The sequence below is a fragment of the Tachypleus tridentatus genome, chromosome 7 (assembly GCF_004210375.1).
Source record: "Tachypleus tridentatus isolate NWPU-2018 chromosome 7, ASM421037v1, whole genome shotgun sequence".
NCBI classification, from domain to species: Eukaryota; Metazoa; Arthropoda; class Merostomata; order Xiphosura; family Limulidae; genus Tachypleus; species Tachypleus tridentatus.
This window is the reverse complement of record NC_134831.1, coordinates 153994107-154008193: the sequence shown is the minus strand read 5'-3', so window position 1 is coordinate 154008193 and position 14087 is coordinate 153994107. Positions and strand designations below refer to the sequence as shown.

The following is a 14087-nucleotide window of genomic DNA, read 5'->3' as shown; positions in this document are numbered from 1 at the left end:
AACTTGTGCCTGTACACAGTTTATGTTTTGGTGACATCTCTGTATATACTGATTGGCCAGGAGGCAACATTAGAATATCAAGGATGATTGTTTCAGCTTATAAGAGCTTAACATTGTCAGCATTTCAAATTAAAAGCTGCCAAACTGTCAAGCCGACCTGTGTAGGTAAAACGGTTTCCAAAAAAGACTCGCATATACATATATTTAAATACTTTTAAACAAGGTGTAAACATCCACGCCAATTCAATGTCGCCACCTTGACCACGACTCCCACTGTAACTTAATATATGATTTTAAAATGTTTTATTTACTCGTGAAATCTAACAGCTAACACCTTTGACTGTTGGTTACGTATGTGTAACAGATGATGGCATAGTGTTACGCTCCCTTTCTTCTTTCGGATCATAACTTAAACGAGCGTCTGTTACTTTCAGCTATTTTACATTTTCTGCTTGTTCTAACTTCAACACATAGCAATAGCGGATGCATACGTATATGCCCCTCAATGATAAAGAGTAATATCTAGTCAATCTAGTGTAATTTATACCTGTGACAACAATATTAGGAAAGTCTAGTACAACAACTAAATTGCGTAAACAAACGTACAATTCTGTCCTAATTATCGCTTTTAAATTAATTTCTTTTTTAATACTTTTGTTATAAAAACTAAATAATCATTAAATATTAAATCACTAAATAAAGTAATAATACTCCTAAATTGAGGTCTTGTATATCCAGCACTTTTTCTTATTTTATAAACCTGACATGATATATTCCTCTTAATTTATAATATACTTCGTTAGCTAATTCCAACTAAAAATATATAATGTAGTAACAAAATACATGTGCTTGGAAATCACAACAATTCCACTATTCGTTGGTAAAAGAGTAGCCCAAGAGCTGGCGGTGGGTGGTGATGACTAGCCGTCTTTCCTCCAGTCTTACACTGCAAAATTAGTGACGGCTATCGCAAATAGCCCTCGTGTAGCTTTGCGCGAAATTCAAAACAAACTAATCCAAACCATATACATTTTTAGCTTTATATTGAAAAGAGTGAAAGACTGAGAATGGGTATGAAATATCTTCTAATAACTGAGACAAGAGACCGTAAAAGTCTACAAAAGAACTGATTGTTTTTTAATTTCGCGCAAAGCTAAGCGAGGGCTATCTGCACAAGTCATTTCTAATTTAACAGTGTAAGACTAGAGGGAAGGCAGCTAGTCATCACCACCCGCCACCAACTCTTGGGCTACTATTGTACCAACGAATAGTGGGTTGTACAGTAACATTATAACGCATCTATGGCTGTAAGGGTGAGCATGTCTGGTACAACGGTCATTCGAACCCATGACCCTATGGTTACGAATCGAGCGCTCTAACCACCTGGCCAAAAAAGGACTGAAAACCTGTAAAATACCTTCTAAGATTCTCTCTTATTGCAGAACATTTCTCGTTTCAGACAGTATAAGCACTTATTAATTATAATTTCTTTAAATCTGCAGTTATTTTCCTTAAACTTAGTCTCATTATATGATTCCATATAGGCAATATTTAGCATTATAAACCTTTTTCTAAATTAAAAGTGTCCAGTCTTTTATAGTTTATTTGTGAATTTCGAATTAGGTGTTAACGTTTACATTCAGTGCGACAAATCACATGTATATACGTATTGTTAAGGCGTTATTTTTGTTAGCACATTCTTCTAACTTATCTGGTTGATGTTTGTAATTAAGAACAAAGCTACATAATGGATTACCTGTGCTTTGACCGACACAGGTATCGAAACCGGATTCTAGCGTTTTACGCCCGCAGACAAACCGTTGTACCACTTGGGGGAGCAAGTTATCTCGTAAAAATAATTAAATGTCCACCCAAAGTAACGATAATATATTACTTTATTTTCCCATTAGTGTTTCTTTAAAACTGAAATATTTGTTATATACTTTAGTTATTAAAAATATCCTTTACTGCATTTTTATGTCAATTTTATGACTTTTTTGTTTATGAAATGTTTTTAATGCAGTATATAATACATTATTGAAAGTTTTCTGTTTCCTCATTTGGTCTTTTTTCTAGCTTGTTTAAACCGAACTGCAGTGCTGGAATGCGGTTTCACGCATGCGCAGATTGAAGTGTCTTTGTTCATTTGACGCCATTGTAAGAGGAGGGATTTAGACCGGTATTTAGCGAAGAAATAGTCTGATTTTAGAAAGCGCGAAGCCTTAATTTAGGATAAACAACTATATAAAAAGTTTATTACATCATAACAGAACATTTTGCAGCTACAGTTTTGAGGGTAAGGCTTGAGTGTCGTACAAAATTGAAAGTTAAATGTTTGTGGATGATTTCACTTAAAACATTTTGCTAATATGGTTACTAAACTTATTGTTAGTTGTTACTAACTTAGTAAGTAAATCAATACATGTTTTTAAAACTTATTGGATAGTGCAATATAATTTAAACTTAAATTGGGTAACAGAAACTTTTGTATAGCCTTTCTCTCGTTCTTTTTTTATAAATTGTTAACAGTAACATCGAATAAGAGTAAGGTTATTAGACTAGTGAGAGTAACCTGCTTTACGGCTAGAACAACCAGCTTTATCAGTAATAATTTGTTCTTACATAAAGTACAATGACTGAAAGTTTGTGTTAATTAGCCTTCAGTTTTTAATTTGTTTATATTTAGATTCTAATAATGTGATGATAATACTGTTATGTTAATATAAAATGTTTGCCTTCTACTGTATACTGGTTTTATAATTTGCTAAGTGATAGAAAGATCCTGTTTATAGTCAATAGAATTTAGAAACTGCAAACTTTGTTTTTAAAATTCTATCTAATGTACTCTTGTGATAAACATAGTCATACAATAAATTTGTAGTAAATGAAGTCAGTGGATTACATTAACCTTTTAACCACAAACTTCTTTTATGACACATTGAATCACAAGTGATCAATTCAGCCTTACACCCACCACTATACCGGTACAGGTATGTTGATGATACAATTGCTAGATTCACATCTACAGAACACATCTTCATTTTTTCAATCACATTAACTCAATACACCCCAACGTTAAGTTCACCTATAAACAGGAAAAAACTAACCAAATAGCATTTCTTAACTTCAAAATCTTTAAAACTGATACACAATTCAAAACACAAATCCACAAAAAACTCACCCATACTGGATTATACATTCCCTGGGTCTTAGCATGTGAAACAAAACAAAAACTCAACATATTAAGAAACCAAATAAATACATACAAAACTATGTCCACCCAATAAAATTAATATGAAATCAACAAAATAAAACACTTCATCAACATCAAATTTCCTCAAACCATGGAAAAAGTACACGCACACACCTAGAATAACAAACAACAATAAATCCCAAGACAACAAACTACAACTTTACAGTACCAAACATTACTATGTATATTTCAAGACTTAAGTATGGTACTAGATTCTCTGATGTTATTCAATGAACTGAAATATTCACTTCATTGTTAAAATGAAGAAAGCATGCTGGTAAATAATTGGAAGCGTTGAGTATCCTTTGTAATTACTTCCTTGGTCATTTGATCTATTCAAAAGAATTGGTTCTGAAAGGTTAAATAATAAGGTTCAGTATTATGTCTATGTGATTTTAACTGAGTAAGTCAGAACACACACACACAAATATGTAAATGAAGTTAATGAACAAATTTAAAGCAAAAGCTTTATTTTTATACAAACCTTGTTTTTTATTTTATAATAAAGTTATTAACACTAACTTCATGTTCCTGCCATGCTTATATTTGCCCTTGAGGCTGATAAAAGCTTATTACAGGAATTTAACCACCTTCAGAAGAAAATGGTCAAGTAAAAGTTGTATTTGGATTGTAACAGCTTCATATATTTTGTTTTTTGATCTGGTTTCCTTTCATATTGACTTCATCTTTGTTCTGAAATAATTATCTAATGAAGTTACATTATAGAAAAGGTTAAACAAGTTATAAATCAAAAACAGTTTGAAAGTTTTAAATTAAAATAATTAACAGTAAATGTTTCAGAACTTTTTGGGTTTGCTTTAAACAATTTGTTTTCAGTGGGGGTGGAGTCCTTTTTGGTTTTGGCTGCCCTTATTTTGAAAGATGGAGACATTCATTTAGCTTGATGTTTCTCCTGAGGTATTTAAATTGCCTTTTTTGTTGATCTGGAGAGAATGTTGATCCTGTTTCATGAAACCTTTCTTTATGAAATCAGCTTCTCACAAGTATGATTTGGATCAAACTCCTTTTTTTTCAGCTAATTATGTGGATTTGTGAGAATTTGAGGCTTTTGTTTGTCCACTCTTAGTCTGGTTCTCCCTTGTTGATGGAAAGGTTGGGGGGTATTTTGTTTTTCCTTCTTTACCTGATTTTTCTTGTTCATGCTGTGAGATTTTCTGTTTTATTACATAACCAAATAGATAGACCTTTTGCCCTCATTTGTATTTTTGCTTGCCTTGGTTTTCTACCTCCTGGTAGAAGTGTTTTTTTGTTGTTTATTTTGGCTGTTGATATGTTATAAGATGGAGTTGCTGGCATATTAGTAGGACTTCGTTTAAACACCCAGTTGTGGCTTTTGTTGTATATAGTTTCTTTCATTTATAGTGTCTGATCTTCAGATTCTTTAGTGATGTTGGCTTGCACTAGATGAACTGTGGATTATTTTTGACATCAGATAATCTTTTATGTACACTAATTGGTGTTTTAATATTACCTGTGTAAGTCAAGCCATACTTAATTAAATATGGACACAAAAAATGCCATCTTGGTATTTGATTTTATTTCTGTAGAGAAGTTACAACTGAAATGTTTAAAACATTTGGAAATTATAAGTGTACAAAATATTTAGTACTTAATGTCTTGTAATTGTTAAATGGAAGAGACCATTACACTGTTTTTCTTGAATTAAAAGTTAACCAAAAGCTTGGTTTATCAAACACTTACTAGTACATATATTTGATGTAAGAATTTTAATATATTTTCACATTTTGAACAAGTGCAGGTTTTTTCTTAATTCAGAAATTTTCTTGACGTACATACCCATTTTTTCTAACAATTACAAGTTTTTCTTATGTCAGAAATTGAACCACACTGATATTCATTGTGTACACCTATTGATTTATTAATTTTATCTTTCTCAAAAAGGCAAATAGTTTTGTTTTTTCCTAAATCATCAGGAATTTTGAAAAAAAAATTCTGCTGCTTTGTGACTTTATTTTCAATGTTTTAATATGGATGTTATCACTCAACACATTGTTTAAGGGTCCATTAGAAAATGTATATGATTAAATATTGGCTTACCTTACAAGCTCATTGCTTGAAAAATGGTCAAAAACAGTTTTCTTTCAATAGTTTACTTAATTTTGGGACTTGCATTTATCCTGTCTTGAAGTGCAAGACAGTTAACAATCCTAAGCAAAACTCTTTCTCTCTCTAAAGGAAAAATAATTTAGAAGACTGAAAGCAGGGAGTTTCAAGAAGAACATTTTTTATCATACAAGACAAGAAGCTATTGAAAAAAGTTCAACTGTGTTTGAGACCACTTTTTCTTTGAAAACAAAGGTAAACAAAAGCTTGGTTATTTACAAAGGCAACGGTCTGTTCTTGAATCTACTCGCATTTGTGTTGCTATTTACTATCTCAACTTTTGTTTTGTAAAGGTTTAATAAAAATACTGTACATCTTGAGTAAAACCTAGTCAACTCTGGAGAAAGGGCATTTCCACATTTCTGTTGCATCTTAAGAGTACAACTTGTCCAAGAAACTTGGGTAAAGGATTTCTCAAGGAGAATACAAAATCAGCTAAGCTACTGGTGTTAGCATTACATTTTACTTCATGTCTTTCTGGTTTTCATTTGTGAACATCTCAAAGACTATAAAGTAGTGAAAACACAAATGAGTTTTAAATAGTTGTCAAGCAAACTTCATTTCACCTCGGTTGTACAAGAAAACTGTCAAACTTCACACTTGTATATTCAACTATTTTCATATACAAGTATAACAAGTAAATTTTTAGGACTTGTACAGATTACTATATAACACATTAAATATTCAAATTGCAGAGGTGGAGAAAACCTTTTCAGATTGACCACTAGTTACAACATTTAAATATTTATGGAACTGGAGAATAAGGACAGTAATAAAAATGGAGGGTTGGAAGATCTTTACTCATTGCATTGATATTTTGGGAAAATATGAAAGTATTATACGGAGCTTATAAAATACAAAAAAAAAAACAATCTTTCACATCTAGTTTTTGTTTTGTTCCTGTTAAGTAAAATTTAGGAAGCTACAATGTAGAATTGACAACAATATCACCTTAGAATTAAGTGATTCTTTTGCATAAGGTCAGATTCTCCATAATTTTTAAAATCGACATATCAAATAGCACAGAAAAAGAAACTGAAGTTTCTCGGAAATTATTAGTATCAATATCACATATTTTCTAATTCTTACATTACTATACTTAATTAAACTGGCTGTGGCACTCTTCTTTAATTGCATTCTTCTCTTAGCATTTAAAATGTCTTATGAGTATACTGCAATATTTTATGTAATTTCCTCCTTGGTCATTTGATCTATTCCAATGACTTGGTCATGGAAGATTAAATGATGTTAAGGTTCAGTATTTATCTATGAATTGGACACAGTGTAAGTCTGGACATGCAATAAACAAATCAATACTTTGCAAATATCTTGCAGTCTAAAGATTTTCAACTTGAACTGCTGTTACACTTCAGAACAAATCCCAGAAGCTCCTTCCTGTGAGTTTAATGCTGCAGTATTCTTGTGAAGATGTGTTATTTTACACATTTGCAAATTTCATAAACAATTTCTTAAAAGGGGTTAAATTTGTTGAATAGGATTGATCTGGTAATAATAGGTTTCTACTTTTATTGAAATCTAATTGACCACTTTTTTACAAAGTATATATCAACTTTAAATCTTCTGGAGGAGAGGCTTCACTTATTGTTTAAACCAGATTAAAATAGCATAAATGTTTCGGTAGATAATTCTCGTTGCAAGTTAATTAAGTTATTTAACATGGAAAAAGTGCCCTTTTTACTACATCAAATGTTTCCATTTAAATATACAATTCATTGATATCAAAGAAATTGGAACATTTTATTTTAAATACAAACAAGGAAATAAAGGCTGGTTTAAAAAATCTGAGCTCTGCAAAAATATGTGGATTAAAAAACTCCATGACTGGTAATAAATGCAAGTAAAATCTTGTTTAAAAGGAATAACTTAATTACGAAACTGTAATACGAAATTCTTAAATTTTAGAAATGTGTAATTGAACTATTCACACAGTATTCAAGAGCTTTTAAATGATGATTATTACAATGTCAAAAGTATAGTTTTTTTGGGCAAAGTCATCACAGGCATCTTTAATTCAAACCTAAACAACACAGTTTAGTTTTCTCTTGTTAATATTAAAAAAATAAGTGAGTTATATACCAACATGAATTGATTACATTTTCATGTTGTACTGGATGTATTTTGTAATTTGTGCAATAATATATTTGAGTCATCTCCCTATGGCAAATGTGTCACAGTGTTCACAAGAGTATGTGAAGACACTAAGAACTGCTTATACTGATACTCTAGAGTTTGCATGCCAGCAGCTAGGTAAGGATACTGTATGGCTGAAGAAGTTTATATCAAAATCGTGAAGGAGCAAATGTTCCAGTCACATTTTACTGTACGGCAGCCTTCCCTAGAATTTGGCACCAAACTGTAGAGCATCTGACAATCAGTTTGGATCTATCTAAATTAAAGGACAGAACAGGAAGCTGCTGCAATTAAAAAATTTCATAATTTTGTCTCAACTTGCACATACTAACTGCTGTTTTTTTATCTGTGACATCAGTTAATGTAACTTATCACTACTGTAATCTAGGTCAGTGACTTGAATTTGCCATTTTGATTATCATGTGAATTATTCATGGTTCAAGATAAAGAAAATAAAAATTTATTGCTCAAATGTATAAGTACATAAATATTTAAACTAACATGTATTTTATCAAGGTAGTCTGGCATACCATTGTACTATAAATATTTTCTCCTGAAACTGGAGTCTCTTAAACATCAATTCTTTATATTGGGTTGAGGAATAATTTGTGAGCATTTTTCAAATTAACAAAATATATTCATAAATGAAACACTTTTGCAAAATATTTCATGTCATTTGGTAGATAATTTTTGCTTTAAAAGATGGTGTGTTTGATTTTCATATGTCTTTAATTTTTGCTTTCATTTTCAGCTTATTAAATGGAATGTCAAGTGGACAAAATCAAGCATTTACGACACCATCTGCTTTTCGCATTTAATTTCTTGCAATTTCGTTTAAAACAATGCATACTATATACCTAGGTATTACATGAAATAAAGTATCATAATAAATGTTTTGGGTGTAATGTGTTCATGCATTGAAGTATTGTATAGTCTTGCATGTAATGCTTGAATGAAATTATTTAAAAATGCTCACGAATTATTCCTCAACCTAATATTTAGGATTGTTTTTTTCCTGCAAGCTGCAGTAATTGGATTTAACATTTGTGTGTGGATTTATGCAAATTCATTTTTTGTTATTTTGAAATACAAACATTTTCATCACATTATTTATTGATGGGGAAGCTTGTCACTCAGAGTTTTGGTTTCTTCTCTATTGGCAAAAGTCACAGAATATTTGTTTCTGGTTTACTAGTGGTTATATAATGTTAAGTCTTTCTTTTTATATAATTCAATTTGACATTTCTGCAGAAAAACAACACTACCTTTTCACAATGATAATTCTATAGCCAGTCATGAAGAATGTTTTTTGGTATTAAAATATACCATTGATAATTATTATTACTGAATGAGCACCTTCACAGCAGCAGCTTAACTTCCAGTTGTATATAACCACATCATAAAAGAGCTTTTGGACAAAGACATGTTAGTATTAACATATCTTTTATCTTTACATTATAAGAATTGCCTTCTGATTAGGTTTGATAGTATTTTAAATCAACTACAGACTGTTTAAAAGATATTTCAAGCTTTGATTGAATACAAGATGTTTGAAGTTAACTTGGAGGGGTTGTATATTCATACATCTTGTTTTAAATATGTGATTATTTGGTTCAAACAGTACAGTGGTATCAGTAACATGCTGTTAATTTTTATCTTGGGAATATATCACTAGACTATAACATTTATTAAACAGCTAATTTTTCAACTAATTCTTTAACAGCAGTTGCCCATGCCATTTTATTCTCCATGATCAAGAGCTGCTTGTGCTACGTTTAGTTTAGTAATGTAAATCAGCAATAGTATCCTGACTTTGGTGGGAGCTACTTAGCATTTTGATTTTTCTCTTTTAGCAAGGAAACTTGTTTGCGAAATATGAATTGTAACAGCTTTTAAGAATTAATAAGAGAAATGTAAGATGTAATCATCCAATCATTTACTATGCATTTTATCGAGTGAAATGTAGAAATCGAGAAATATTATGTAAACCAATCAAAACTAATCTACAAAATGGCCTAAGATGTTTTTTGAAGTTCCTGTTTCTCAAAATGTAATACACAGTTAAAAATTTTTTTTTTCCAAATCATATGATTCGAACTGACTTCAAAGCATACCTTGCATAAGAAAACTAAAATCAGAATTTTTATTTAATGTTCTACGAGACAGATTCTAATTTAATTCTGTATACAGGAGATCAGCCTATTTATTTTAAACATAGGGGTTTGTATGCTTCTGAAGCACTTGATAACCAAACTGAACATAGTTTTTCATGTAGTTCTTGACCTAAATTGCTCACCTCAGTGTATGCATGAAAAGCTTGTTTTGTTAGAAACAAAACTGCATACCACAACAACAGGGTATCTTAAAATTACAAAGACACTCTTAGTTGTTTCTATGCTACTGCTTTCGGTTGTCTAACTGGACATATTTTGAAACGAAGAGTGGACTGATGTGGCAGCTCTTTTAATGTGGAACTTGATCCATGACAGGCTTGCTACAGGGCATTTAAACAAGCTAACCAGTTTGTAGTTGGAGCAGTCTTCTTAAACAGCATCTGGCCTCATCATTAAAGGATTAAACAACTATCTGTATGTCAAGACACCAAACACTTGTGTGTGTCAGAACGTATATTTGTTTTTTTTAATGCAGTTGCAATTCATTTCACTTCCCTCTTTCTTTTCTTCTAATTTGAACTTGAGTCATCAAAACTTTGCCTGCTGAATGTGTAAATTGCATCTCTTAAGATATTAAAATGTGAGTTTGTTTACAAATTAGTGAAAAATACAAAAATATAAAATGTATACACATGGCAGAAGGTATGATGTGTGTCTTAATGTTATGGATGTAAAGTAAATATTTTATTCAACAAGCACCTATTTACAAAGAGGTGTGTATATATCTTTACAAGGTTAGACCAAAGAATATAAAGAAACATTGAGGGTGTTACCGTACTAATATAAAAAGGTTGAGAATGATCTATGGGGCTTCAAATTATCAGTGTCATGTAACCCATTTGCAAAATGACAAATGAACGTTTAAACAATATTAACCTCACTTAAATCATAGCTGTCATACTGGGGAAGATAGAGTACACTAGAAATGAGTAATTAAACAAATAATGTCCAATCTTAGTAGTACTGACTTCTGTTGAAACAAGGATAGTAATGTGACTTGATGAATGTTACTCTACAAAGAGGATAGGTATATATAAATCTTTTCTTTTTAAAATATCAAAGAATTTAGGAAACACCTGAAACAATATACTGGGAAAAGCGTTATCTATATACACGATATTTTAGTGTGGGTGTGATAGTGTCAAGTTTCACAACAATGGAACATTGTACCTGTTTGCAAAGTTACAAATGTTTGTTTTATATGCATATAACAAATGTTGACTATCTACAAAGTTATGCCACGTTTACCCTAAAAATGTTTCATTGCATTGTTTCAAATATACATTATCTATTGTATTCTCAGTGCTCTTAAACTCTTATTGAGATGTTTAGAAACAGAAAAATTGCAAAGTGTTACAGGGGAGGATTCACAAATTCTTAATTTTTTTCACTTAACATTGTTCAGCAGAAAAAAATTTTCAAGCTACATTTGGTGTAATTTGAATTGATATTGGAGATGCACTGTAAAATATTTAATAAATGAAAACAAAGAAACAGGTTTTCATGAAGTAATATAACACAAGTCAGTTTACTGTATAGGTTTAACATAAATCAATGTAAAACAAAAAAGTTAAATGCTTATATTAGCAGTTTTTCTGTATGAAGACAGAAAAAATGAAATTTTTCTGTCGTTTTCAATCATTTAATGGTGCAATCATCTACTACGATAAAAGTATGCATAACTTCAGTTTTACACATTTTAATTTGTTTGTTAATGCAAATGATATTTGATAGTTTTTACTGTGTTAAAGCACTCCAACATATTGTCCAGTATGAATTGACAGTAGTGATAAAGATGCTATGTTTGCAAAAGACTTTATGGTGGACCTACTTTGAGCAGTGGTTTTCTCTGCTCTTATGGTTTTTATAATTACCAGTCGAAAGTTCTACATTTTATGTAAGCTTCATGATATAGTATTTCCTCTGATTTTTACCATATTAACATGCAGTGAAGGAAATTAGAATCATATTTTTATTATTTTAGTTTATACTGTTGACCTCCTAATTATCTTTACTGAAGTAATTTAATCATATTAGTAAATTTTAGGATACTCTTGGCCTGTAGAGTTACTCTTGTAAAGCCATTCTCTTATGACTTATTAAAACGAAGATATTGTGCATATAACTAAAATCTGACTCAGAGTGGTTTAAACTATAATTATTAGTTTGCTCACCAATTTCTAAATAAATACCCCACATTTATTTTTTTCTTCCATTGGACAGTAACAACTTTTGCAGAAAAAATTTCAACCAAATTTATTATTCACGTGTAAACATTACATGTTTAATGTGAACAAGAACAGTTGGAGAAACAAAAATTCTTCTTTCCAGCCTTGGTTCTATGATTGTTTTGGTGGTGCTAAGAAGAGAAGGGTTAAATCCATGCTGTTACTTGTAAGACAAAGGGCCTGTGGTTTTTATCTCCAGTTTCAAGTAGCACAAGTGGATGAGAATGACGACATACTTTATATGGAGAGTGTGCCAGTCCATCGGAAATGTTAGTAAAAAGCAAAGAAAGGGAGAAAAAAATAAAAGACATGTTTTGATTCTTTGGGGAGCTTTAATATATGGTAGATAAAATGTTCCACTAGAGAAAAGTGACTGGCTTTTGTTTTAAATGTGTTCAACTTTTATTACAAACTTTTCTCAAAAATTAACAGAATTTATTCCATGTGCGAACCTGATTTTGTCCTGGATTGTGTTTCAACTTGGCATTCAGCAACCGATACTTAGCTTTTGTATGAAAACATTACATACAATATGCAGCGTACATGAATACTGTGAGGACAATCTTACCACAATCAAATTTATTTCCATTTGAGAAGTAATTATATGAATTGACATTCACGCAGCTTGTGTTTCTGGCTACATTCCTTGTTCCTTCTTTCTCTTTTTCAGTTTATGAACTTTTAAAGTCTAACAGAATTTGAGAACAAAATATACAGTAACTGTTACATTGTGTTATTCATAGCTTTGTTCATAAACTAATTTACAAAATGAATCTATAAACTGAATACTAAGATGTTTACGTCATATGGTACTGTGAACTGCATATATGAATTTAAAAATCTTGGGGTCTGTAATTGTGTGATTATGTAGATTTCAAAAATTTTAAACAGGAAAGGTAGATATCTTTTGATAGATACTCAAACACTATGAAAGAGACGCATGAAACAAAAGCAGTGTAGTCTACCTACATTATATTTTATTACATGCTTCCTTTTTGTTGCAAGTTACTTGTTTGTTAACTGCAATCAGTTAATTGTCATTAAGTAAAAAGAATAAAACTAATGAAGTAAAACAACATCAGTGAAAACAATCTTAAAATTGGGTACATGTTGACCTTAAAGGTTTTTTAAATATATTTTTCCTGAAGTTTTAGTCACCAGGATACCAAAGTATTGATTACTGGGCCTGGAATAACACAAGTCACACAGAAGAGTAAAGTTCATTAATCATTTAATTCTGCTAATAAATGTGTTCCTTATTTATTTTATGAAAAACATAAATGAGTTAACCAACTTTTTTGGTTGGTTATTTACAATGAGTGCTCCTACAGACAATGTAAAATTATCTTTAATGATGCAATAATTTGATGAGTAAAATATTATACAATAAAGCCAAACAAACTGCTCATATTCCACAACTATATGAGGCCTACTTTATTTGCTTCCCTTTTTCACCCAGACGTGATGAGCTGTGAATGCAGCAAAACCAGCCTGCTGTAACAGAAGTAACAAGTCAAATGATATATTAGGACAATACATGTTTTTTCATCTTCAAAGTTCACTTGTTGGTAAAAGAAATTAATGAATAAATGACGCATGCATATGTGTGTGTTTTAAATCTGAAGACTCACTGATGTTGCACCAAAAGACCCATTAAATAGATAAATAATGCAATAATTTGTGAATATTCTTGCTGAAGTCATTTAACGGTTTAATATGATTAATATAAACATTAAAGAAAAAACAGCTTATTAATGTTTCAAACTTTCAACATTTTCAGCCTGTCATGTTTTAAAATATTCACGACAAAATTTGAATGTTTATGTCAAAGCAATACAATGGGTTATCTGTCTACTGTCAGAAATCAAATGCTGGATTTTAGTGTTGTTTGAGTTTTGTGTAATTGTAGCATTGTATGCTGATAAACTTTCCATTGACTTAAATACCCAAGTACTGTTTTAAATGTATATATTTTTAGCCATTTTAAATTAAAATATCTAACCTTTTCACATCAGCTGCATTTGTATTGGAAATGAGACCCTAACAATAGTGCATGGAGGAATAAACATTTGCTGGAAAACCAGATGATCTTCATGATGTCACTAAACATATATATGTATCACCCTTTCAATTACA

General features: G+C 30.8%; 1 protein-coding gene across 1 annotated transcript in view; it reads left to right on the top strand.

Annotated features, from left to right (window-relative positions):
* Nucleotides 1-2120: 2120 nt before the first annotated feature.
* Nucleotides 2121-14087, top strand: part of LOC143256940 (uncharacterized) — a 42489-nt gene continuing 30522 nt past the window's right edge. Inside the window, exons 1-2 of the mRNA XM_076514850.1 lie at nucleotides 2121-2296; nucleotides 5471-5593. The gene's annotated coding sequence lies outside the window, so the exon portion shown is untranslated. The remainder of the gene's footprint in view (nucleotides 2297-5470; nucleotides 5594-14087) is intronic.